Source organism: Terrapene carolina, unplaced genomic scaffold (genome assembly GCF_002925995.2).
Source record: "Terrapene carolina triunguis isolate 2854851 unplaced genomic scaffold, T_m_triunguis-2.0 Scaffold62, whole genome shotgun sequence".
NCBI lineage: Eukaryota > Metazoa > Chordata > Testudines > Emydidae > Terrapene > Terrapene triunguis.
This window is the reverse complement of record NW_020664413.1, coordinates 3,135,169-3,160,262: the sequence shown is the minus strand read 5'-3', so window position 1 is coordinate 3,160,262 and position 25,094 is coordinate 3,135,169. Positions and strand designations below refer to the sequence as shown.

At 45.8% G+C, this 25,094-nt stretch overlaps 1 protein-coding gene and 1 long non-coding RNA gene across 2 annotated transcripts in view; one reads left to right on the top strand and one right to left on the bottom strand.

Moving 5' to 3' along the window:
* MARCHF4 (membrane associated ring-CH-type finger 4) overlaps window positions 1–25,094 on the bottom strand; it is a 160,862-nt gene that overhangs the window by 95,603 nt on the left and 40,165 nt on the right. The window lies entirely within an intron of this gene.
* LOC112108432 lies at window positions 5,043–25,088 on the top strand. Its single transcript, XR_002908248.1, has 3 exons — window positions 5,043–5,128; window positions 18,820–18,924; window positions 24,928–25,088. It is a non-coding gene; the product is annotated as an uncharacterized LOC112108432 (long non-coding RNA).

Sequence of the window (25,094 nt, the reverse complement as noted above, 5' to 3'; positions counted from 1 at the left end):
AGGTTATTTTACCTCTGGATTTGGCAGTGGTGTAACCACTGCTGGAATACGGTGTCCAGTTCTGGTGCCTACAATTCGAGATAGATGTTGATAGATTGGAGAGGGTTCAGAAAAAAGCCACAAGAATGATGAAAGGACTGGAAAACCTGCTTTATACTGATAGACTCAAGGAGCTCAATCTATTTAGCTTAACAAAGAGAAGGTTAAGGGATGACTTGATGGCAGTCGACAAGTACCTACGTGTGTGTGGGGGGAGGATATTTAATAATGGGCTCTTCAATCTAGCAGAGAAAGGTATAACGTGATCCAATGGCTGGAAGCTGAAAGTAGGCAATTTCAACTGGAAATAAGGTCTACATTTTTAACAGTCAGAGTAATTTACCACAGGCCCAATTTACCAAGGGTTGTGGTGGATTCTCCATCGCTGACAATTTTTAAATCAAGAGTTGATCAGGGGAGCTGGAGCAATTTGTATCGTGGGGGTGCTGAGAGCCATTGAACCAAACCGTAAACCCTGCATAGGATGGAAACTACTTCAAACCAGGGAGTGCTGCCTCTACTTCCTGCACCTATAAAGCTGATGTTCTTCTAAAACATCTGCTCTGCAAATTATTTTGGGGATGTTTTATGTGTTATACAGGAGGTCAGACTAGATGACCACAATGGTCCCTTCTGGCCTTGGAATCTATGACTAAACAGATGCTTGACACCCATTCCAACGCCCTCAAGTCTTATGCCTTGACCATAAACTTATCCATCTTCACTTATTTGCAGAAAGGCCTATTTGTGCTAGGGATCAAGAATAAAAAGACCATTACAAGACGGCAGTACCAAGAGCCTGAATCCTCATGAAGAGACTCTGTTGCTGTTGACCCAATAAAAGACAAGAGGGGAAGAGCAGCAAGGTGCCAACTATTCATAAGATACAAAATGAGAGTCTTGTCCAGAGGCCCTAGCTAGAGCCCTGGGTGCTAGATTCAACTCTGTCTAATCCTCACCGAGTGGACTTTCATCATGCTTGTAATTAGGTGGATAATAATTTAAAGAGACCGTTGACTACACAAGTCTGCTAATCCTTTAGTGGAGCCTGTTTCCTTTAATCTCTTTCAGCGTCTTTAATACAGAGAAATGTAGTCGTGCACTCTCTGCTCAGTCACTCGCTCATTAAAGGGAAACTTTAACCTCATTCTCTCTGCCTCACAGGCATGCCGGAGAGAAATGCAGGCTGGAGAGCCAGCCTCCTGACCACTGAAGACATGAGGGAACTTTGAAATCCCAAGGACTGGTCTTGCTTAAAGTCTAATGCCACCGCATAGGCCGGTACCCATGGCAACAGGTTGTCAGATGTCAAAAAACTGTCAAAAAAAATCAAAAGGACAAGCTGGGGGGGGGGGTAAGGAAGGGTGTCTTTGTCCCTGGATAAGGGGAAATCCCCAGGGAGGGCCCATGGGTAACCAAATACTGCTGAGGAGAAACTCTGTTCATTAACATAATTGACCACTGTCACTTACAGTTGCCAACATGAGACAACAATGGGACAGTGGATCAAGAGAGCTTTCAAACGCAGTGAAGTATTAGAGAAGGGAAGGGTGGGAACAGGAGCTGCCGAACTGCCTGATGCTGTATGGATTATTTCTCCTGCGAGCAAGGGAAGGCCTTGAACGGTGAGGTGGGCATTTAGTTGTTATGTTTTGCCCTTCCATTGCGCCTTTTGTCTGACAAGCTCAAAGCGTTTTGAAAATGAGAACTCAGTTCTCTGGCAAAACAACCAACACCGAACTAGAGGAGTAAACAGAGGTCAGAAGAGTTTAGCTCGGAGATGGATGGGGATCCATCCATCCAGGGGCACTGGAATGGGGGGAAATCGGGGGGGGCATGTCCCCATCACTTTTTACCTGCCTTAAGGGCGAGCTATGGGAGGGAGGAGGTGGCGAGGAGCGGCCCTTCCCCCACTTCTAGGGAGCTTCCAGCGCTCCTGAATCAGCCCCCTTTGAGCCAAACACACCTGAATCTAAATTCAAGCCACAGAGGAAGCTGAGTCTGGTGTGGAGGTAAGTCTGTGCACCTAGGTCCTGGGCAAAGCCGACTAGGATTGTAAGGAGGGTGGAGGAGACTAGCGGTGTGCCAGGCTCAGTTACAGGAGACTTCCACCCCAGTCCCAATCAAGGACACGCAACTTACAACCTACTCCTTGTCAGCATTCTTGATGGCATGGGGCAGCACTGCTAGGAATCGTGGCCCAGATCCTCAAAGGTAAATGGAAGTTAGGAGCCTGAATAGCTTTGAGGATCTGGGCCCATGGCTGTTTGCTGTCAGCGCAACGGGTCTGCCAACGTCACATGGGCTTGTGCCAGACCCCCTCCCGCTCCCCAAGATATTGTAATACCCTTAGCAGAAGATTTCCTTTCCCAGGGCGGCATTAGGAAACTAATCTTCTGGAGTATGTCAGCATCTTAGTGTCTGAGGCAAGCTCATGAGCCAGCTCAATGGACTAAAATCAGTACCAAGTATCAAGCAATAAGAATAAGTAAGAAGCATTCATCAATGTGATACACACGGTAACAGCGTTACTCACGATCAATATGTTAGATAAGGAAGTCTTCACATAGCTGTAGGGTTGGCACTGAGCTACCTAAAGCACCCAAATGTCTTCAATAACCCGCCCCAGGCCTAACTCAGACACAGGCAATACCCCAGGGATCAATATTACCCCTGTCTTCCCAGGCTTTCAATCCATCTCTGGATGCAATTCAGAATCATCTTCCTGATTTCCCAGACTGCCCATAGACTTGTTCCCCTCTATACCAATCACCTTGTGTCTACCTGCTCCTCTACTCACTTTGCTGCTGTGATCTCTCTGGTCTTCTGTCCACCCACCCTTCCAGTTTCCCTCCCCAATCTGATATCCCCCTTGTTCCAATTCCATATTGTCTCCATCGCAGGGCACTCTGCTTTGCATAGTGTGATGGATCTGCAAAGCAGGGGACTACAGCTCCCATCAGCTTCCTCCTCACGGCACATCCCTTCCCCTTGGCCAGGTAAGAGGAAAGGTCCTGAACCAGGGAGTGGCGGGGCTCTCCTTGATGGGGAGCAATGGCAGCATGGACAGAGCTAGAGAGAAGCTGAAGGCAGGAACGGAGGCAGAGTCCCATGTGGAACAGGCGGTGAGCGCCAGACATCACAGCTGGGTGCAGGTCTGTGTGGGACTTATGCAAGAGCAGCAGTGCTGGGCAGGGAGCCAGTGCAAAGGGGCCCAAAGGAGATACCAACTGAACTTGGCCTGGAACGTGCAAGCTCCAACCTGGTTGAACAGAGACTGGACTGGAAGAGGGGCCCCCAGGCACTAGGTCCTAAGGGCCCTGACTTTCAATTGGACTGTCCCCAGGGACCCAAACTTTGGCCACGAACGCTCACTTTGAACGGTAACCGTTTAAGCCTCTGTACCAAGGGGATCCGCAATCTTTCCCTTTCCTGCCAGCCCGCGTACAACACCCTTTCCCTTAGCCAGGGGCCTGAGGAGCTATTGGGACAAGGCCTAGCTGCGGAAGCACCTACAGTGCTTGCCGCCAAGTGGTAGTACCCCTGGCACGCTACTGGCCCTGAGGGTCTGGTGTACTCCAGCATTGAGCAGCAGCAAGAATGACAAGGTATCTCCCCTTTTGAGGGCAGTCCTGTGAGGAACCCGCCCTGCCCATATACACAGACCCTCAGTCTCCAGGGCTGGCGGCTGACCGTGGCATTGTAGAAAACGAAGGGGAATGGTTCTAAGGAGCTCCGGTAAACGTTGGGAACCGGCGCTCTGTGTGTGTGTGTGTGTGTGTGTGTGCCAGAGACAAAGTCCTGCCCTGGAGACCCTCCTTGTCGTTAAGGGGTGCACAAAGGGCGATATTCACTCACCACAAGGCCCTCTGCACCATGGAAGTGCCCCTTTATCCTTGGAAGGGGTGAATGGGTCCAGGCCTGCGCCAGACACTCTAGGACCCTAAGCTGCTGCTACCTGGTGGGGCAGGACACCCAAAAAAGGGCAGACCACCCCCAAACCTGTCCCAGCTAGTTAGGAGAGGGGGTTGACCACACACATCCTAGGCAGCTGCCTATCAGCCTACCACTAAGGCTAGCTCCGGGCAGGTCATGGACAGAGCAGCCATTTGGGATGGAAGAACGCTCTACCTCCTGACAGGTTCTGAGTAGGCCAATGGGGCAGAGCTCATAACTGCCTCAGCGCCTTGAACCTAGGTGGCAACCCTACACTCTTCCCAGGGGAGAAGGGAGTGAATTCCAGCCTTCTCTCCCCCACTTTACCCGCCCCCATGAAGCCTTCACATCGGGCCTGGCGAATAGGCCCTAGAAGGATGGCACTGCAAATGCAATAATGGTGCCCCTTGCCTGGGTGAGGATGTTTCAAGGAAGGACTTATTTTTCCTTTGGGGGTGGGGAGAAGTTCCCCCTTAGCCTGAGAGGACCATGCATTCTGCTCCGACAGCAGCCTCTGCGTGACGCAGGCGGCGTCATTGTGATAACAGGGCTTCCTTTCTGACAGGAAGGGTTCTCATTGCAGGCACAATGACTCAGAGAAACAGGCCTTTTTCTCTTCTTGCTTCGGCCCTGACACACACGCAAAAATAAACCCCAGCCGTACCAAAAACTTCGACAGAGATAATGACCGGCTAGGTTTAAAAACAGCCAATCATGCCATAATCTTGTATAAAAAAAGAACCCTAAATGTGTTCCATTAAAAGCAGACAAGGGGCAGGGCAAAAGGGGGGGGGGGGATGAAAAAAACCCTTCTGCAGGCTAAATAAAAAAAAATAGGATTCATAAAAATAACCCAAATTGGCCAAAAAGCCTGGTGTGTCATTTCATGCTCTCAGCACAGCAGGCGGGAGCTGGGTAATTTATACCTCCCTACAGCACAGTCTTGGGGCAGATTATTCAGAGAGAGTGTATTTATATCCATTAGTTTTCAGCTGTGGAGAACTGAAAGCTCTTTTCCTTTCCGGCTCAGGGTGTGTGCGCTTCGGGGGAGGCGCTTGCTCACTGTGTTGTGGTCTTGACTTGCCGATGGGCAACGGTGGGACCCGCTGAGGCTGTGAGAACAGAGGAAAATCACAACTGATGTGCAGCGTAGGTAAGGGATGTGTCAGTGGGGATGAAATAGTGGTGGGGTGATGCACATTCACCGGCCTTTAAATATGGCAGGACAGACCGAAAAGCACGGGACAAGACAAGAAACCTTTTTCACCTTGCTCAGAAGGCTGTTGACTTTGATTAAAAGGTTGGACCCTGCTGGGTATTAGGTGGGAGAGAATGGGTGGCATTAGTCTCCGCTGTTGTGCAATTAACTATTTCCAGCAACATGTGCAGTGGGGATGGATTTGAGGTGCAAAGTTTGGACCCAAACTTTTACAAAGTGTGGGGCCCAGAGAGGGGGCTGGGTCTGAAGTTTGCCTTGGGCCCACCCCTAGTTAGCAACGTGCTGTTTTTTCTGCTGGTGGAAATAGAAACTGAAAGCGAGATGGTCCATCAGCTGCATCCAAAATCACCTTCTGTGTCTCCCTTGGCACATCCCTGCCCACTTTTTCCTGCCCCCCATTCAGTGAACTATGAAGTGGCTACAGATGCTTACACACGCTTGCCGTGCTCAAGGATCTGTAAGATCCTGTCAAGCGCAAACATTCTGTGGCCAGTGCCAGGTGCCCCAGAAGGAATGAACAGAACAGGCAATCATCGAGTGATCCATCCCCTGTCACCCATTCCCAGCTTCTGGTCTCTTCTAACCCTATGGTTCTATGACATTTGTGCGTATACTGCCCCAGCTTAAGTAAGATGGAGCTGGTGGTACATCAAGCCCAGTGAAGAGTTCTTGATTTTTGAACTGCCCTTGGTCTGACAGAGCCGAGCTTTGTGAGAGGAATAGCTTAGATTGGAATGCAGATCTAATATTGGAATACAGATCTTCTATAAAGGTGTATGTGTCAAGTGGGAATCTTCTTGATAAGCTTTAAAGTACCTTTTATCTGTCAAAATGTAGATTCCAAACAATAAACTGTCTGACATATAACCTAGTTCCAGAATAGGAAGGCACAAAAAAGGAAAGAAGAAGAAACCAAAAGTGATAAAACTGATCATAAGATCAAACTTATTTTTAATTTTGCTGAAGGATGAATGTTGAGTGACTTTGTGTTACTAGGTGTTTTGGTTTGTTTTTGTTCTTTCCAAGTAGGTATTTTTAATATGATTTTTATGTTGAACTTTCCGTAAAATGGTGACGCTATGCCATCTCAAGATCTTTTCATGGCCAGATATGGCCATGTCAGCTTCCTCAAAAGTGCATCTGGATTTTCAGAGACAAGGAGGGGGAGGTAATATCTTCTGTTGGTGAAAGAGAAAGCTTTTGAGCTTACACAGATCTCTTCTTCAGGTCTGGATTTTTGATATTTTGAGGTGGAGGGATGGGGGTGTCACAGACTTGTAATCTCTGTAGTATGCAAAACACCAAATATTTTTAAATTTCCTGGTTTTCCAAAGTAATGCTCACTAAGGGGGACCTAATTCAAACTTGATTGGACCAAGTTGCATGGCTGTGAGGTAGGTCTTGTGACTGATTTGCCCAAAGATCATGGGGTGAGGTGCTGCCAGGCTGACAAAGTGAATTTTGCAAACTATATGAATCAATGGTAAGGCAAAGAAAACTCACTGTTTAGATCAACAAGCCAACGGACAGAAGACTGACCCCCCCAAAATCCCCAAGACTAATCACATTGGGGAGAGGAAGTCATGACATGAGTGACCAGGCCACTCCAACCTTTGATCAGTCTCCCCTTGCACAGGAAGGAGGCCTGCTAATGAGAAGGCCTGTGCCAGCAGAAAATCACCATCTGGCTCCGGGATTGCAGTCTTAGATCCTACCCTGAGAGTCTAGGAGACTGCAAGAGCTGAAGGGTTTGCAACGATGCCATCTCCCTGCCTGTTATCTTATGAAGTATCTTCTTTTTCCTTTTCTCTCTCTCTCTTTAAAAATTTTTGTGTGTGTGTGTTTATTAGCTGGGAGACATCCCAGCCTTTTTATATTCTTTAATTGTAGGGTGTGAAAGTGCAAATCTGCGTGCCTGTGTGGATGCACACCCATAAAGTCCATTCAGGGAAAGTGCCTGAAAGAAATTTCCCCAGGTCTAAACAGCCCTAAATATTGCCTCATAAAATTACTCATTACAATGTGTTCTGTGTTGAAAAGTCCTGAGACTTGAAATTATCATGTGTAATTTTTGGTAAACTTCTGCTTATCAAAAGTGTTTTGCTGAAGTTTGTATTATAATATCTCTGTTGGAGGTTGGGGGAAGGAAAGGGTTAGTCACCACACAAAAATTGAAATCAAAGGAGGAAGTTTTGTAATTGACCTTGAGGTTGTGGGTCAGACATTCGATAACAATTTGGCTTCAGTATTACGACATTTAACCAGCTTTAAGTTACAGATTGGATTGACTTCAGTAAAATTCTTTATGGACAGCGACCTCCTTCGATTCCTTCTTAGAATGTAGAAGGATTGATTATTTTTAGTATGAATATTGTCTGTAACTGCGCATGTCTGGATCCTTTCTCAGGAACCAACCGGAACACAAAGTCTTCCCCACTACTCCTGTTTCACTCTGTTGTTTTAACGGGACACAAAGAAAAGTAGGCCCCTATTAGGCATGTGGTGCATACATCCATGACTCTGGGGCAGCGTACCATCCATTCTTACTAGTTAGAATACTAGCAGTCAGACTTCACAGCAGGTTTTAAATATAAGAAATGAAAAAGAGAGTAAGTCCTTGTAAGTTCTTCAGGGTGGGGCCACGGTTTGCTTTATATTTGTATAGCACACGATGAGCGCTATCCGGAAATAAACAGTCATCAATAGCTGAATAACTGTAGGGAAATGTAGATGGGCAACAAGTACAGTATTTAGCCAAACTGGAGTCTGATCTGGACATTGCAGTTTCAGTGCTCTTTCAAAAAGCATCCTAGAATTGTTAATGACTGCCAAAGGTCTTACAGTTAGTCTGAAAGCCGGCACCTCCAGCCATAAAGACACGCTAATACTGTACTAGGGCCCTGGGTCAGTCCTGATGCAGAGAGAACAGCACCAGTTTGAATCACCAGCACTGCTTCATGCAGTACCATGGGTCTAAACTAGAAGTCTCCCGAAGTACCAACCCAGCTATGATCACTCCCAGATCTCTCCCCTTTTCCAGCTGAAACACTGAACCGTTAGCCTCTTCTAAATATCTTGTTAAAACAGTGCCTTGCCTCTTGAGCCCATGGCTTGACTGACGCTGAAGCATTTTGTGATGCCACGTGCAATGGATGCTGCATACAAGCCTATTGTACTGTACTGTGGGGACCTTTCATTCATTTCACATTTCCCAGCTTATGTCCCCTGCAGTCCCAAGTCATATCAAGATTTATCGTCATACGTCAGCCCACACAATCTCTGTGATCTTTTGGGTGATAGGGTCTTAGTCACTGTCACTCTTTTCATTACCATCTTCCTTGCTGAAAAGGCACATCACACCTGGAGATTCCTTCAATACCCTTCTTCAAACACTAGCGATGGGAGAACCTAACATGGATTGGCGTTGGGGTTCCATTTGGATAAGCAGCGGAAATCTCAGATGCCTGCATGAATTTCAGTGATCCAAATCAACTGGTCGTGAGCTTAAGTTTTGGAGACCACATTATTTAAAACATACAGGCACCTAGCAAGGATCTGAGACTAGAGCCACTTCAACTCCAAGAACAAAGGCCTCCAGTATACTCCATTAGCTGCTAGCAGTAATTAGCTCCATATCCTTGATTTCTCACTCTCTCTGAAATGGAATGAGTTACCTAGGGAGGTGGTGGAATCTCCTTCCTTAGAGGTTTTTAAGGTCAGGCTTGACAAAGCCCTGGCTGTGATGATTTACTTGGGGATTGGTCCTGCTTTGAGCAGGGAGTTGGACTAGATGACCTCCTGAGCTCCCTTCCAACCCTGATCTTCTATGATTCTATGATTCTTGCATATGGCATCTGCAAAGCAACATTCTATAGGTGCAGTTGTAGGTCCATAAGCCATTTCAAGGCCTCCTCTGTGAGTAGGCAGATATCATTCAATTCACCTTTGAAGCTATATCTGGGGCACTGCATTATGGTGTTTTTGAGAGTTTGGATGTTATCACCACAGTTGCATGAAAGGGAGTCTTTGATTTTCCACTTGTGTATCAAGTAGCCTCATCTTCCATGGTTTGTACAGATGCGGTTCAGTGTGGTCCAAAGTCTGCCTGGCAAGTCGGAACCAGGAGGGGGTCAGTGATAATGTGCATGTTTGGAACAGTGGGTGAGATCCAGTCACTTTGCTGTTCCCTGGCTGAATCCAGAGCCATGAGGTGATCACATGGTCCATAGTGGTTTTCGCAATTTCAGGTGTTGTTGTGGTATGTTACCCATACCTGTCGGATGGGAAGTTCAGGGTAGTCTTCGGTGCATTTAAGTTCTTGTGCTCTGGCTATATCTTGGTGGGCAGCTGGAGATTCAATGTTTCCTAAGACAGAAAGCCATGGTAGAGGCATTGATTTTAAAGTTCCCGTGATGAGTCTCATAGTCTGATTCAGCTGCCTGTCCACAAATTAGGTATGGCAGCTTCTAGTCCACAGCGGTGCACAGTGTTCTGCAACTGAGTACACCAGGACCAAGGCCAATGTTTGCAGCACCAGGGCAGTTGATCTGCAGCTTGTTCCCACTAACTTTTGAATAATGTTGATGCGAGTCTTCTCTTTAGAGGCCACTTCCTTGAGGCGGTCATGAAAGGTCAGTGTGCAGTCAAGAATGACACCGAGATATTTATGTTGGCTATGGGTCATAATGCACAATTTCACCACAAAACTCAACAGTTAGAGTTTTGTGGGATTCTGTCGTCACGGTGGAAAATAGAGACTACCGATTTGCTCAGATTTGGTCTCAGCCACCACTTTGGGAAGGTTTTGATACCCTTGATCAAACCACTAGAGGACAATGTCACACTCGCACAGAGGTAAAGGTAGGCAACATGGTTAAGCTACTGGACTGGGCTTCAGACGATCTGGGTTCAATTCCTTTCTCTTCCACAGACTTCCTGTATGACCTAGAGCATGTCATGCAATGTCTCTGCGCCACACTTCCTCATCTGTTGAATGGGGAAAATAATACTTTGCAGGAAGGCACTCGGATACTGTGGTTCTGGGGGCCATATATGTGTTGAACAGGTAGATAAATAAAGCCAGTACATTACAATTTTGGATTTGCAAAATTGGACTGGAAGTCTTACTGGGACAACTGCTTTCATGAGCTTTTGTACTTTGTGCATTAGTCGGGTTGGAAATATTACAATTATCCAGCTGTTCTCATCATATTTCAACCTTCTGGTTCCAGAACCAGCAAGGAGGAGGCTCATGAAAATGGGAAAGAGAAACAGTTAATGAACTTGTTCAACTTTCCAGTAAGTTACAAGATGAGTTTTGGGCAAAGATTTGGGTCAATCCTTATTCCAGTTGCACTGCTTGATGCACCCCTGCCGTGTGCTCTTGAAAAAGTCATGAAAATGCTGAGCAGACCCTTATGACCAACCTTTGAATAAGACCTTTAGGAAAGAATGCTGACAGCATCTTGAGGGGTTTATTTTAATCCAGCTCCACTGCCTCTGCCAAATGCCAGGCTACGAAGCATGATCTGGCTGAGGATAGCATCATTCATTTGTGTCAAACCTCTTGACATTAAATGAGCAGACAGGACATAGAGGCCTTTCCTTGACAAAGTATACACAAGAAACAAACAAGAGAATCATGCAAACTAGTACATTTCCAAGCTAGAGATTAACCCTAAGTGAACCAGATCCAGACAGGAGCCATTTTAAATGGCGTAAAGAAAGTTCTCTGGAACAGGGTCGCCCAGAGGGGGGGGCAAGTGGGGCAATTTGCCCCAGGCCCTGGGCACCGCAGGGGCCCCCACGAGAGTTTTTTGGGGCCCCTGGAGCGGAGTCCTTCACTCGCTCCAGGGGCCCCGGAAAACTCTTCCGCTCCGGGTCTTCGGCGGCAATTCGGCAGCAGGGGCCCCCCGCCGCCAAAGACTCCAGGCCCCCTGAATCCTCTGGGTGGCCCTGCTCTGGAAGCAGAGGGAAAGATTTAATTGTTTGCAAGCACTATGGCTGGGAGGGAGATAGAAGACATTCCTATAGAATCATAGAACTGGAAGGGACCTTGAGAAGTCATCAAGGCCAGTCTCCTGCGCTGAGGCAGGACCAAGTAAAACTTGACCATCCCTGACAGGTGTTTGTCCAAATTGTTCTTTAAAAACTCCACTGATAGAATTCCACAACCTCCATTGGAAGCCGATTCCAAAGCTTAACTACCCTTATAGTTAGAAAGTTTTTACCTAATATCTCACCTCAATCTCCCTTGTTGCAGATTAAGCCCATTACTCCTTGTCCTACCTTCAGCAGACATGGAGAACAATTGATCACTATCCCCTTTATCACGGCCTTTAACATACCAAGAACATAAGAACGGCCATATTGGGTCAGACCAAAGGTCCATCCAGCCCAGTATCCTGTCTACCAACAGTGACCAATGCCAGGTGTCCCAGAGGGAGTGAACCTCACAGGTAATGATCAAGTGATCTCTCTCCTGCCATCCATCTCCACCCTCTGACAAACAGAGGCTAGGGACACCATTCCTTACCCATCCTGGCTAATAGCCATTAATGGACTTAACCTCCATGAATTTATCTAGTTCTCTTTTAAACCCTGTTATAGTCCTAGCCTTCACAACCTCCTCAGGCAAGGAGTTCCACAGGTTGACTGTGCGCTGTGTGAAGAACTTCCTTTTATTTGTTTTAAACCTGCTGCCCATTCATTTCATTTGGTCCCGCCTCAGTCTTTTTTTCTTAAGCCTAAACATTCCCAGTTTTTTTAACCTTTCCTCATTGGCCAGGTGTTCTAAGGCTGTCTACACTGGCACTTTTGTCATTAAAACTGTTATCACTCAGGGGTGTGAAAAAAAATGACAAAAGTTTTACCAATGAAAAGCACCTGTGTGGACAGCGCTTCGTCGGTGGGAGCTGTGTTCCTGGTGACAAAGCTACCGCCCCGTTTTGGAGGTGGTTTTATTTTGTTGCCAGGAGAGTTCTCTCCTAGTGATAAAGAGCCGTGCCATTGTAAGGTGCACAGTGTAGACATAGACTTAATCTTTTATCGTTTTTTGTTGCTCTCCTCTGGACTGTTTCTAATTTGTCCACATCGTTCCTAAAGTACGGCACCCAGAATTGGACACAGTACTCCAGGTGAGACCTCACCAGTGCTGAGTACAGTCAGACAATTACCACCCGGGTCTTACATATGCCCCTCCTGTTAATACACCCCAGAATATTTGCCTTTTTCACAGCTGCATCACATTGCTGATTCATATTCAATTTGTGATCCACTATAAATCCCAGATGCTTTTCGGCAGTGCTACCACCTACTCAGTCATTCCCCGTTTTGTATTTGTGCGTTTCATTTTTCCTTCCTAACTGAAGAATTTTGCACTTATCTTTATTGAATTTCATCTTGTTTAATTCCGACTAATTCTCTAATTTTTCAAGGTAATTTTGAATTCTAAGCCTGTGCTCTGGAGTGCTTGCAACCCCTCCCACCTTGGCATCTTCTGCAAATTTTATAAGCTTACTCTCAACTCCATTATCCAAGTCATTGATGAAAATACTAAATAATTTCAGACCTAGGGCTGACCCCTGTGGGACCCCACTCGTTAAACCCTCCCAGTTTTTCAGTGAACTATTGATAACTACTCTTTGAGTACAGTCTTTCTACCAGGTGTACACCTACCTTACAGCAATTTAATCTAGACCACATTTCCCTATTTTGCTTATGAGAATGTCATGTGAGCCTGTGTCAAAAGCTTTATTAAAATCAAAACATATCACGTCTGCTGCTTCTCTGCTATCCACTAGGCCAGTAACCCTGTCAAATTAAGCTGATTTGGCATGAATTGTTCTTGACAAATCCATATTGGCTATTCCTTATAACCCTACTATCCTCTAGGTGCTTACAAATTGATTGTTTAATAATTTGTTCCGGTATCTTTACAGGTATTGAGGTTAGGCTGACTAGTAAATCATTCCCCAGGTCCTCTTTGTTTCCCTTTTTAAAGATAGATACTGTGTGCCCTTCTCCAATACTCCAGGATCTCACTAGATAATTGCTAATGGTTCTGAGATTGCTTCAGGTAGTTACTTAGGTACCTTAGGGTGAATTTCATCAGGCTCTGCTGAGTTGAATAAATCTAACTTACCTCAATATTCTTTTACTTGTTCTTTCCCTCTTTTGCTTGCAGTCCTTCCCTCTTACTCAACACAATTAATATTCATGTATCTGGTCTCTGTTAACCATTTTAGTGAAGACTGAAGCAAAATAGGCATTAAACAGCTGAGCGTTCTTGATGTCATCAGCTATTAGCGCTCCTTCCCTGCTAAAGAGAGGACCTACACTTCCCTTCATCTTTCTCTTGCTACTATTTAAAGAACCTCTTCTGATTGCCTTTATGTCCCTTGCTAGGTGTTACTCATTTTGTGCCTTACCCGTTCTGATTTTGTTCCTCCATGCTTGTGCTAGTCTTTTGTACGCCTCCTTAGCAATTTGTCCAGGTTTCCATTTTTTTTTGTATGCTTCCCGTTTTTCCCCTCCAGGTCATTAAAGAGCTCCTGATGGAGCCATACTGGCCTCTTACTATCTTTTCTTTAGACTGGGACAGTTTGCAGTTGTGCCTTTAATATTGTCTCGCTGAGAAACTGACCGCTCTTATGAACTCTTTTTTCCCTTAGATTTCCTACCCATTGGACCTTACCTACCAGTTCTCGGAGTTTGCTAAAGTCTGCTTTTTTGAAGTCCATTGTCCTCATTCTGCTGCTCTCACTACCTCCTTATGGAGGTAGAAGGGCATTTATACCAGCTAAAAGATGAGCATTTAAGAGACATCTGTGTCTCTCTAGGCATTTCTGGGACAAATCGCAGTAAAATTGCATCAAAAAGTGGCTTGGCTTTAATCAAACACATAACAAGCCACTTATACTGTGAAGAGTTGGAAGATCAGGGATTGTCCCATTACTGGCATTAAGAGATAAGGTTTTACAGCTCATTGCTACAGCAAGAAAGGGCAGATTGACGCCCCTAAAGTAGAGACAATTGCTAGAAATATGGTTTCAGGGAAGCATGAAAGAAATTAAAACCAACCCTCTGTGAAAATGCGGTCAAAAGCGGAACGAGTTTTAAGTAAGGATTGTAAAATAAAGGGGCAGATTGGGAACCTCCGGCAAAAGAACAGGTTACGTTTTACTAGTTTGGCTCATCAGATTGAAAGTGGGGTTCAGAAAAAGAAAGAAGTCCGAGGGCCAATACACTCCAAACAGCCAGTTACCTGAACGGAGCAACAGCAAAGTGTTTTAAACTAGGTCATTAACTGCCTGGTACAGCCACCAATAATAGCTTATCCCAATTCTGCCTCACCCTTTAGTCTCCATGCAGATGCTTCCAGTAAAGGACTAGGTGCCCTCCTGTACCAACATCCGGACCATAAACTGAGAGTCACCAGTTATCGGTCAAGAATACAATCTGCAGCCGAGAAAAATTATCACCTTCGCTCGGGAAAGCTGCAGTTTCTAGCCTTAAAATGGGCTGCAACGGACAGAATTTGTGACTCCTACTACGCACAATCCTGCACAGTTATCAGATAATCCACTAACCCACGTCTTCACTTCTGCCAGGCTGAATGCCACAGTCCACCAGCTAAGTTTCCTCTAAGCTGCATGGCCATGCAGCAGGCTATAAAGGGCCGTGCAGGCATACAGCCACAGGGGATTGGAGAGGAGAGAGGTAGGGGTGGGCGGGAAGGGGAGCAAGGTGGGGTGTGCAGGGCTGCTGTGGGGAGAGGAGCTCCTGCCGGCTGGGAGAGGTGGGTGTTTGGGGTGCAGGCTGCCCCAGGGCTGCTGCGGTGATAGAGGGCTGGGGAGAGTCCTCTCTCCCCTCCCCGCTGCAGCCCGCACCCCAAACCCCTCATCCCTGGCCCCACCCCAAAGACCGCACCCCCAGCCAGAGCCCTCACCCTCCTGCACCTCAAGCCCAACCCTCTGCCTCAGCCTTGAGCCCTCTCCCACACTCTGAACCCTTCAGCCCCAACTCGCACCACACATCACCTCCATATTGGTGCACATAACATTATTCATTCCGCACATGGATGTGAACAATTGGAGGGAACTTTGCCTGCCAGTGGTTTGCAGAATTAGCTGACTTTAACTTCAAAGTTAAATATCATCCATGGGAATCTAAAGTGAAGGCAGACGCTCTATCCAGAATCCCTCTTTGGGAATTTCAGTTGTTCAGAGTTGGCTATTTTGTTCAATAATGACTTGCCACCATACTACGCCTCCCGTGCTCCCTGCCCAGGGCAGATGGAGGTGGAGGGTCCCCATCAGCTGCCCGCATGGCTCTTACCATGGCCAGGCTGTGGCTCTGAGCCTTTCCCCCCCCCCCGGCTGGAGCCTAGTTGGGGTAAGAACCACATGAGAAGCTGTGGGGAGCCTGGGTCCCTCCACCTGCCCTGGGCGGGGACACGGGGACACGGGCAGGGGGCTGATTTCAGCCCCCAGGTGAGGGGGCGGGCTCCCCCGACCCGCTCCAGCTTCTGGCTTGGCCTTGGAGGGAAGAGGAGGGGCCTTGTGGGAAGGGGCTGGGCTTTGAAGGAAGGGGCAGGGTAGGGGCTGGGCTTTGGGGGGGAAGAGAGGAGGCCACAGGGGTAAGGGATGGGTTTCCATTATATAGAGGGTTTACAGTTTGGTTCAATGGCTCGCAGCACCCCCACTATACAAATTGTTCCAGCGCCCCTGCTTGCCAAACATCATCGGGATCACAACTGGTGAAGGAGGAGAGAGACAAAGACTGAGAACGACTGGGTATGAATCACTCGCTAATTGCACCTGAAGGGATGATCTGGCCCTGGCCACTGTCAGAAAACAGGATATGGGGCTAGATGGACCATTGGTCTGACCCAGTATTGTCATTCTTATGGAACTAGTGGACTACTGCTAAAAAGTCAACTTGATGGACTGAATGTTATATACCGGGGTAGGCAACCTATGGCACGCGTGCCACCTTCGGCACGCGAGCTGATTTTCAGTGGCACTCACACTGCTCGGTGCCAGGCCACCGGTCCGGGCGGCTCTGCATTTTAATTTAATTTTAAATGAAGCTTCTTAAACATTTTAAAAACCTTATTTACTTTACATACAACAATAGTTTAGTTATATATTATAGACTTATAGAAAGAGACCTTCTAAAAACGTTAAAATGTATTACTGGCACGTGAAACCTTAAACTAGAGTGAATAAATGAAGACTCGGCACACCACTTCACTTCTGAAAGGTTGCCGACCCCTGTTATATACATATTGTTAATAGAAATGTTGGGAAATGAATAGAAATAAGTGGGGAGTGTAGCACTCACAAGAGAATGTCAGGGTTAATTTACCTGGGCCCTCTCCCTTGAAGAGGTAAACGGGAACACATCGGGGAAGCAAGGTGTCATCTGGTCAGCCTGAGCTCCGGCAGGGCCTAGGCAAGCGGCCTTTGTTTGTTTGTTTTTATATTAACTTTAATAAAAACTCACTTTTAAAACCACCCCTGGACTGGCAGTGTAACACTATCGGTGGTTTCCTTTACAGACAGTCCTGCACCCACCTCTCCTCGTCTGGCCTTGTCATTTCCATGATGGAACATATTCTTCCACTGACGTCCACTAGTTGTTCTCCAACTTCCATCAGACTTGATTAATATCTGGCTTCTCCCCCTTTCGTGACACTACCCTCCTGATATTAAGCCTGGCTTTGTTCAGGTGCCTCAGGGTGGGTGACATGGCTCAGTACTTCCGGCCAGGATAACAGCTGGTACATACGCTATGAGACGGGGCTGGACCAGAACATAAAGAATGTAGAACTGCAGCACTCCAAGGGGATCATGCTTTGAGACGGGTGCATTTCTTTGTTGCCTTTAAGAGAGCGTGGGCAGATCACCCCCTGCTTCACTCTGTTAAAGGGTGCAGCATGCACTCCCACCCACCCACCCACAAAAGCTAGCTCAGCTAGCCCATGTGTTGGATGGGCATCATGGCCCCATCCCTCCCACTCCCCCTTGAGAAAGCGATCGCTACTATGGGCGCTGTGACGGGGCTCCACGCTGGCGCCTCCCGCTGGCTGTCTTGGGGATTAGCTCCGCAAGTCAGTGCACCCTCTCCCAACGGTGCCTCACCCGCCGTCATGTCTGCTCCCGGAGCCTGTTACTCCCAGGACCATGGTGTCCTCTTCATGACACAGCCCTCCAGCCGTATAATGATCTATGCTTCCTCCCCCTTTCCGGGGCAATGCAGGCAACTGTATAGCCACTTCCCTAGTGGCAAGTGGGGGGGACCCAGGCCTGACCACTACCCCAGGTCCCAGCCCAGGGACCCTGTAGGTTGCAGCCACTCACTGTGTCCCCTCCAAATCCTCAGTACATTTCCCTGGGCCACTTCCCTGCAACCCCAGCACCTTCTTCGCCCTTACCTCAGGGCATCAGCATGCCCGTCCTAGCCAGGGCTGGCTCCAGCTTTTTTGCCGCCCCAAGCAGCAAAGTGAAAAAAAAAAAAAAAAAAGATAAAGCCATTCGGCGGTACTCAATCGCGTCGCTTCAGGAGCTCCCTCTTGCTTCCCTCTTCCTGCCCAGCTCTGCTCTGTCCAGGGTGCTAGCTTCCCGCCACCTGCAAGGCAATAAGTCCTCCCTCTTTGAGCTCCAGGGAGTAACTGACCCTACTCGGCCCTGCTGTTCTTCTTATATGGGCCTCTTGGGCCCTGATTGGCTGCTCCTCACAGACCCTCTGCTATTGGCTGCTTCCTGTGCAGCCTCCCTAGGGCTATATTAACCCCTTGCATGCCAGTGTGGGCCAGATGCCCCAACACAGACATTAACACAACCCCTTGAGCACAAGGACTCGGAGTGTGTTATCTATGTCCATCATGTATTTGTAAAAACAAACAAATAATATAAATGTTTGTATGTTAATTCCCCGCCCACCACCCCTTTGTACGTTTCTTTGTCTTTTTAGAATGCAAGTTGTCTGGAGGTGGGGCTGCATCTGTCTGTGTCGGTGGATGACACCCAGCACATCCTGGGCACTGCTGTAATATTAATAAGAATTGTGCCTGGTAGCAAAAAGGGGTGTGTCTGCGTCTCTGAGAGAAGGAAGAAAGGAGCCAGTTCTCTGGTCAGCTCCCTGGACGAGCTTGGGTTAGGAAGTGTGGAAGCAGAGAAAGAACTGTCATGCATTGCAATTCCCTTCCTGTCAGTTCTTTCTCTGCTTCCACAGAAGCCACAGAAGCTTGTTTTCTCCTAAGTCGTAAGCACAGATATCCTGTGAGACCCAGAGCATTCTGGTGAAATGCAATTATACATTGAGCCATTATTAGAAGACTGCTAGAATAAAGCTATGACAGTCTGGGCCCGGGGGGTCCTGGAACTCCATTGTAAATCTCCTCTTTGCACCGTCGCTCCCCGAAAAGCTGAATAGAAAGATGGTGATTGTTAGGTAGGAAAAGGGTGTTAAAAGACTTGTAAACAAACAGTGCATCAGACCTAAACAACACCCAGTAGGAGTGGAGGATCTGTGTGTTGCTGAGATAAACAAAAATTACTTGCAAAGGGACACTGTCAAGGCATTGTTCATCATTTCCCAGTTCTTCCTCCCTCCCGCAGGCCGTGACATAACAACCGCCTGGCTAGCGACCAGGAGCAGCAAACAGGGGACTCGTGCGAGGGAGTTCTCCGGGTGATGGAGGAGAGACTACGTGACCCATTGGGGTGAGTTTGTTATCTGTCAGTTTGTTTATTGTGTGCTTGCTGCTTGACTGCAGTATATAGTGCGGTCTGTTTATTGGCGGGGGGCGGGGGGGCAGGTGCTGAGCCTAGCGCCCTGCTAGGCAAGGCTAAGAGCTTCTTGAGGAGGCTTTGATCTCTAAGCCCTTTAGCACCCATTAAACCTTAACCAGGGGGCAGGGCTATTCAGGGAAAACAGGGGTTTAAAAAGCTGGCTCCTAAGCGACCAGAGGAGCTAGCAAACAGGGGTGTTTTGTGAGGGAACTTAGAGTGGGATCGAAAGAGCTAGATACACCTGATTAACATTCTCTAAACTTAGGGCAATAAGCACACCGCTCCTTGCCCCCACCTGCCCAAAAAAACAAAGACACCCCCCCCAAAAAAAAGCGGAAGGTGTAAAAAGAATGCAGGCAGAAGTCCAGCAGCTGAAAGGGAGATATCCACTTATTGCACTGAAGGCAGCATGTATGGATTACCTGCCTTGTGGGCAGGTGGCATGTATGTGCATTCAGGGCCAGGCGCTTATGGCTCTCAGAGACCGAATACAGGGTCTGGAGACCGCAGTGGCAGAACTGGAGGAGCTGAGGGAGATAGAGAGGTACGTCGAGGAGACTTTCGGGACACAGCAGAGGGGTCCCGCCCCCAGCCTGACAGCCTCTGTGCTGTTGAGGAAGATGAAAGACTCGGGGAAGGAAAACATCAAAATGGAGCGGAGAGAAACGATCCCATAGTTTGGACTCTCCCAGACGATGTCATGGTATCCCCTCACACTGAGGATACCTCTCCGTAGGAAGAGACAAGTAATAATAATGGGGGATTCAATCATTAGAAATATAGATAACTGGATTTGTGATGACCAGGAGAACCACATGGTGAATTGCCTGCTGGGTGTGAAGGTTGTGGCTCTTTCAAGACATCTAGACAAATGTATGTGCAGTGCTGGGGAGGAGCCAGTGGTCGTGGGTGCCTGTAGGTACCAATGACATAGGGAAGAATCGGAGAGAGGTCCTGGAGGCCAAATTAGGCCGCTAGGTAAGAAATTGAAGTCCAGGACCTCTGTAGTAGGATTTTCTGAAATGCTTCCAGTTCCACACACAGGCATAGGCGCCAACTTTCTCCGGCGCCGGTGGGTGCCCATGCCCCCCTGCCCCTTTCCCCGCCCCGACTCCACCCCAATTGATTATCATTGTTTCACTTCACTGAATCTTGGTGAAACAATGATAATCAATGGGACACAGTAATACCGGGCTACACAATATATAGGAATGACAGAGTAGGTCGTGCTGGTGGGGGAGTGGCACTATGTGTGAAAGAAAGCGTAGAGTCAAATAGAGTAAAAATCTTAAATGAATCAAACTGTACCAAAGAATCTCTATGGATAGAAACCCCATGCTTGAATAATAAAAGTATAGCAGTAGGAATATACTACTGACCACCTGACCAGGAGGGTGATGGTGATTGTGAAATGCTCAGGGAGATTAATGAGGCTACAAAAATAGAAAACTCAATAACCATGGGGGATTTCAACTATCCCCGTATTGACTGAGTACCTGTCACCTGAGAACGGGATGCAGAGGTAAAGTTTCTTGATACTATAAATGATTGCTTCTTAGAGCAGCAAGTCCTGGAACCCACCAGGGGAGAGGCAATTTTTAATTTAGCCCTAAGTGGAGCACAGGAACTGGTCCAAGAGGTGACTATAGCTGAACCGCTCAGTAATAGCGACCATAATATAATTAAATTTAACATACTTGTAGGAGGGAAAACACCAAAGAAGCCCACTACAATAGCATTTAACTTCAGAAAGGGGAACAACACAAACATGAGGAAGCTTGTTAAAAGAAAATGACAAGGAACAGTCACAAGAGTGAAATGCCTGCAAGCTTCATGGAAACTTTTAAAAAACACCATAATAGAGGCTCAAATTAAATGTATACCCTAAATTAAAAAACGGAGAGAACCAAAGAAGTATCACCGTGGGTAAACAACAAAGTAAAAGAAGTTGTTAGAGGTAAAAAGGCATCCTTTAAAAACTGGAAGTTAAATCCTAGTGAGGAAAATAGAAAGGAGCATAAACTCTGGCAAGTTAAGTGTAAAAGTATAAGAAGGCAGGCCAAAGAAGAATTTAAAGAGCAACTAACCAAATACTCAAAAACTAACAGCAATTTTTTTTAAATACTTCAGAAGCAGGAATCCTGCCAAACAATCAGTAGATGATCGAGGTGCTAAAGGAGGTCTCAAGGAAGACAAGGCCATTGCGGAGAAACTAAATGAATTCTTTGCATCAGTCTTCACAGCTGAGGATGTGAGGGCTATTCCAAGACCTGAGCCATTCTTTTTAGGTGACAAATCTGAGGAACTGTCCTGAGATTGAGGTGTCAATAGAGGGAAGTTTTGGAACAAATTGATAATTTAAATAGTAATAAGTCAGCAAGACCAGATGGTGTTCACCCAAGAGTTGAAGGAACTCAGCTATGAAATTGTAGAACTACTAACAGTGGTATAGAACCTATCATTTAAATCAGCATCTGTACCAAATGACTGGAGGATAGCTAATGTACCACCAATTTTTGAAAAAGGTTCCAGAGGTTCAGTAAGGTTCAGTACCAGGCAAATTAGTTGAAACTATAGTAAAGAACAGAGTTATCAGCCACATAGATGAACACAATTTGTTGGGGAAGAGTCAACACGGCTTTTGTAAAGGGAAATTATGCTTCACCAATCTATCGGTATTCTTTGAGGGGGTCAAGGAACACGTGGACATGGGTGATCCAGTGGATAGAGTGCACTTGGATTTTCAGAAATACTTTGACAAAGTCCCTTACCAAAGTCTCTTAAGCAAAGTAAGCTGTCATGGGATGAGCAGGAAGGTCCTCTCATGGATTATTAACTGGTTAAAAGACAGAAAACAAAGGGTAGGAATTAGGGTTGTCAAGCGATTAAAAAAATTAATCGCGATTAATCGCGTGATTAATCACACTGTTAAACAATAATAGAATACCATTTATTTAAATATTTTGGGATGTTTTCTATATTTTCAAATATATTGATTTCAATTACAACACAGAATACAAAGTGTACGGTGCTCACTTGACATTTATTTTTGATTACAAGTATTTGCATTGTACAAAACAAAAGAAATAGTATTTCTCGATTCACCTAATACAAGTACTGTAGAGCAATATCTTTATTATGAAAGTTGAACTTAAAAATGTAGAATTATGTACAAAAAACCTGCATTCAAAAATAAAACAATATAAAATTTTAGAGCCTGCAAGTCCACTCAGTCCTACTTCTTGGTTAGCCAATCGCTCAGACAAACAAGTTTGTTTACATTTGCAGGAGATAATGCTGCCTGCTTCTTGTTTACAATGTCACCTGAAAGTGAGAACAGGCATTCTCATGGCACTGTAGTAGGTGGCGTCGCAATATATTTATGTGCCAGATGCTCTAAAGATTCAGGTCCCTTCATGATTCAACCACCATTCCAGGGGACATGCATCCATGCTGATGACGGGTTCTGCTCGATAACGATCCAAAGCAGAGCAGACCGACGCATGTTCATTTTCATCATCTGAGTCAGATGCCACCAGCAGAAGGTTGATTTTCTTTTTTGGTGGTTCGGGTTCTGTATTTTCCACATCAGAGTGTTGCTCTTTTAAGACTTCTGAAAGCATGCTCCACACCTCGTCAATCTCAGATTTTGGAAGGTACTTCAGATTCTTAAACCTTGCATCGACTGCTGTAGCTATCTTTAGAAATGTCACATTGGTACCTTCTTTGCGTTTTGACAAATCTGCAGTGAACGTGTTCTTAAAATGAACAGCATGTGCTCGGTCATCATCCAAGACTGCTATAACATGAAATATATGACAGAATGCGGGTAAAACAGAACAGGGGACATACAGTTCTCCCTCAAGGAGTTCAGTCATAAATTTAATTAACGCATTATTTTTTAATAATCGTCATCAGCATGGAAGTATGTCCTCTGGAATGGTGGCCGAAGCATGAAGGGGCATATGAATGTTTAGCATATCTGGCACGTAAATACCTTGCAACGCCGGCTACAAAAGTGCCATGCAAATGTCGGTTCTCACTTTCAATAGACGCTGTAAATAAGAAGTGGGCAGCATTATCGCCTGTAAATGTAAACAAACTTGTGTGAGCGATTGGCTGAACAAGAAGTAGGACTGAATGGACTTGTAGGCGCTGAAGTTTTACATTGTTTTGTTTTTGAGTGCAGTTATGTAACAAAAAAAATCTACATTTGTAAACTGCACTTTCACGACAAAGAGATTACACTACAGTACTTGTATGAGGTGAATTGAAAAATACTATTTCTTTTGTTTATCATTTTTACAGTGCAAATATTTATAATAAACAATAATACACACTTTGATTTCAATTACAACACAGAATACAATATATTTGGAAATGTAGAAAAACATCCAAAATATTTAATAAATTTCAATTGGTATTCTATTGTTTAACAGTGCAATTAAAACTGCGATTAATTGTGATTAATTTTTTAAATCGCGATTAATTTTTTTTTAGTTAATTGCATGAGTTAACTGTGATTAATTGACAGCCCTAGTAGGAATAAATTATCAGTTTTCAGAATGAAGAGAGGTAAATAGTGGTGTCCCCAAGAGATCTGTACTGGGATCAGTGCTATTCAACATATTCATAAATGATCTGGAAAAAGAGGTAAACACTAAGGTGGCAAAATTTTCAGATGAGGCAAAATTACTCAAGATAGTTAAGTCCAAAGCAGACTGCGAAGAGTTACAAAGGGATCTCACAAAATTGGGTGACTAGGCAACAAAAAGGGAGATGAAATTCAATGTTGATAAGTGCATAGTAATGCATATTGGAAAACATAATCCCAACTACATAGACAAAACGATTGGGTCTAAATTAGCTGTTACCAGTCAAGAAAGAGATCGTGGAGTCATTGTGAACAGTTCTCTGACAACATCTGCTCGATGTGCAGTGGTAGTCAAAAAAGCGAACACAATGTTAGGAACCATTAGAAAAGGGATAGATAATAAGATAGAAAATGTCATAACGCCACTATATAAATCCCTGGTACGTCCACACCTTGAATAGTGTGTGCAGTTCTGGTCGCCCCATCTCAAAAAATATATTAGAATTGGAAAAGATACAGGGAAGGGCAACAAAAATGATTAGGGGGATGGAATAGCTTCAGAATGAGGAGAGATTAAAAAGAATGGGACTTTTCAGCTTGGAAAAGAGATGACTAAGAGGGGATATGATAAAGGTCTATAAAATTGAGAATGGTGTGGAAAAAGTGAATAAGGAAGAGTTATTTACTCCTTCACATAACCCAAGAACCAGGGGTTACTCAATGAAATTAACAAGCAACAGGTTTAAAACAAACAAAAGGAAGTACTTCAAAAAATGTACCATTAACCTGTGGAACTCATTGCCAGGGGATGTTGCAAAAGTCAAAAGTATAACTGGGTTCAGCAAAGAATGAGATAGGTCCATCAATGGCTATTAAAATGGTCAGGGATGCAACCCCATTGTATGGGGTGTCCCTAGCCTCTGATTGCCAGAAGCTGGGAGTGGGTGACAGGGGATGGATCACTTGATGATTGCCTGTTCTGTTCATTCCTTCTGGGGCATCTGGCATTGGCCACTGTTGGAAGACAGGATACTGGTCTCGATGGACCATTGGTCTGTCTCAGTATGACTGTGTTATTTTCTTATTGAAATAATTCCTTCTTCATGCACAGACTGGTTTGTTATTGTATCAGTGTTCTGGAGTGCTGGGCAGCACATACGTGTTTGACTTTGTAGGGCTGCTCTTAAGGGATACTTGCATTAATCCTTTTTAAAGAGAAAACAGTATTGAAACATTTGTTCTGAAATATAAAGAATTAGATGAGCTTGACAAAGAGATGCAGGAAAGCAAGGGAGGTCCAACTTTAGACCAACCACCAGCACTGACTCTTTCTTTTTCAGTGGAATGGGTTACTCAGCTGTTACTGCAGTCACCGGACTATACATCGTGACTAACCCTTTATGCTCACTGGAACGGATTCCTGATGCCTTCTGGAGGATCTGCCGCTCTATGCAGGAGCAGACACCATGTACAAATGCAAATTTAAAAATATCTGACTCCGTCTTCG